Genomic DNA, 2,708 nt, shown 5'->3' with positions numbered 1-2,708 from the left:
CTTGTTGGAGTTGCCTGAATCATTTGAGTAATTTCCTCTTCCCCCCTGGAATGTGATACTGCTTTGCATTTACCACCTTGGAGGCCCTGTTAGTGTGACAGGATCTAACTTCGGGAACCTACACAAAACAGTTACAGATTGAGTGGCAAATCCCGCTTGCAGAGTCCCAAAACAGAAACACCCATTCAGGGTTTCAACTGTTCACCCTGTCAGCAGATCAATGCCCAAGATATATGCTTTGACTTGGGCAATTAACACCTTTGTGACAAATGGGGTGGCATCTCCTATCATTAAAGTAACTCTAGGTTGGAGGGCCGGGCTGGAACTGCCCCCCAAGCCACAGATCTGGGAATTCTCTTCATTAGGAGTAATATCCCTATGTAAAACAGTAAATTCTATGCCTGCATCAGTCACCAGAGCTTACACATGCGGAGTTCCTCCACTCTATAGTTAGAGGAATGTAAGGGGGGGCATTCCCCCCTTAGCCCCCCCTCAGGTGAGAGACTACAGTGGTAGCAATTTGGGGGGACTCACCAACCTGCTACTCCTGCTAGTTTGGCATTTGCCAGGAGTTGCAGTGCTTTGAGGGGGCAGGAGGGATGGGGGATAGGCGGGAATTTTTTTTCTTAGGTGCTAACTTTTGCCAACGGCAAAACATTTCTGGTGTGGCAATTCCATCTATTTCTGACTTCGGAACACCGGTTTGCACAAGGTCGCTCCACATTTGTTTCCTTGTCACCTGTGAGGTGACCCTTTTCGGCTTTGCTGGCTTATTTTCTGTCACTCCCCACCCACCTAGCTCTAAGATCATCTCCCCAATATCTTGCAAGGCAATTGTTAAGGCACCTACGTTACCGGTAGTGTGCACGAATGTTGGTATAACCAGGGGTTTCAATTTATCAGGCGCCCCTTGGGCAAACTTTATTTTGATCTCTCTCGTTAGTGGTGTCTTGTCAGGGTTAGACCCTGTGGGCAGAGCACAAGCCACCCCCATCTACCACAGTAAGGTAACACCTTCATCCAGTGTACACCAGTTCCCGAGGGACCACAGTAAGTCAGCAGGCTCTACATGTACTGCTAAAACTGCTGCACACAGCCACTGATACAACGTAGGTGCCACAATATCCCGTCCGTCAGGGCCCCTTACATTCCGCAGGGAAGCGTCCTTCCATTGGATTTCATAGTCAGTGGCTACACGATATAATAGATCTTCTTCACCCACTGTTAAATGAATAGATGCAGCACCCGTGTCCCAAGCTCGTAAAATCCATGCCACTGTGCTCTCCCTGCTCTCCTGATGATAGATCTCTGAAAAGTCCCGTAACTTTTCTCGGGTATAGATCCATGTGTCCTGTACCCCTCCGTGTGGCAGATGCTGCTGCCCCTCCATTTGTGTGAGGGGCTGTGCTTTTACCACCTCTTTATCTGCTGAGTCTGGCTCAAACTCAGTCTCGGAGTCTGAGGACTCTGTCCAAATATTTCCATCCCATTTCTCAGGATCCCACGAAGGTTTCTTAATAAGAGCACGAACTTGGGAAGTCAAGACCTTACTTTTCCCATATTTTTGCCTTTGTTTGTTAGCAATGCGTGCCACCAGCTGTTCTATAGTGCGTTGCTGCTCACAGCATCGCTCCTGTTGAACAGTAAACTCTGCTCCCACAAACGCCTTTGAATCCTTTAAAGCCCTGATTTCCTCTTTCAGCTCTCTCACCTGGTCCTGTAAAGCCATATTTTCACGGTCGAGAGCTCTCAGAACAATAAATAACAGCCATCCCACCCTCCCTGCTAACTCGTGAGTAGACTTACTTGCTTCTTTCCAAGGTAATTCCCGCATAGCCGACTCAATTGTCTGGGGGGTAACCCCTGCCACATCTTCCATTTCACTCAGTACCTTTACTGGAGCCAGTGTTGCCAGGAAAGTGGCCACAGGGGTCCAGCACTCATTGCTGGGCAATCTGAAAATGTGAGGAGTCACCGTCACAGCCTCCCCAGTCCCCGACTTTTCCCTGAGCCACGGCATGATTGTTCCCAGATCCTGCCAGCTACAGCAAATGTGTGAATTGACACAGGCAGGCAGCTGGAACAATCACAATACCACGGCTGAAATACAAAGAGTAAATTTATTTCATTACCTCGCTAACCAGAGGATCCTGAAGCAACACCCAGGGAGAGACACACCAGCAGGAACACCGGTGCTGTCAGGCTTAGTCCAGGCTGGCGGGAGCGGCCCTGCTGTTCACACCAATATATCGAGGGGCCTGCATAGTTTACTCCCGTGCTGTGATCTCCTCTGTGCATTTTTATGATCTCTGAGCTTTGATCTTCTCTCTCCCAAAACAGGGAGCTCAAGCACACCCATGAGAGTGCCTCCAAGTCTCTCAAAACACCTACATTATCTCTACACAGAAATTCTACTTCTCAAAACAGATAGAGGATAAACAGCAGGAAGCATAATATGTGGGGTTTCCCATACTGTTATCCTCCAGGCCTTGGCATTTCCCAGCTGCAAGGTCACAAGCAAATCTACCATCCTTCTCACAGTTCTTCTGCTTTTAACCCTTTCCTCCCAACAGTGGCATATCCCCCTTATCTTGTAGTTTGTCTCCTGTGCTTCAACATGTTTTTAATACAGCTCACCTATGGCAGAAATAGCACACTTCCCTATGCAGGTTATTTGGAGGAGCATTTCACCACAGATGAAGAACTAG

Source organism: Manacus vitellinus, unplaced genomic scaffold, assembly GCF_001715985.3.
Source record: "Manacus vitellinus isolate BGI_N305 unplaced genomic scaffold, ASM171598v3 scaffold_0_pilon, whole genome shotgun sequence".
Lineage (NCBI taxonomy): Eukaryota > Metazoa > Chordata > Aves > Passeriformes > Pipridae > Manacus > Manacus vitellinus.
Note: the sequence above shows the minus strand (reverse complement) of the source record.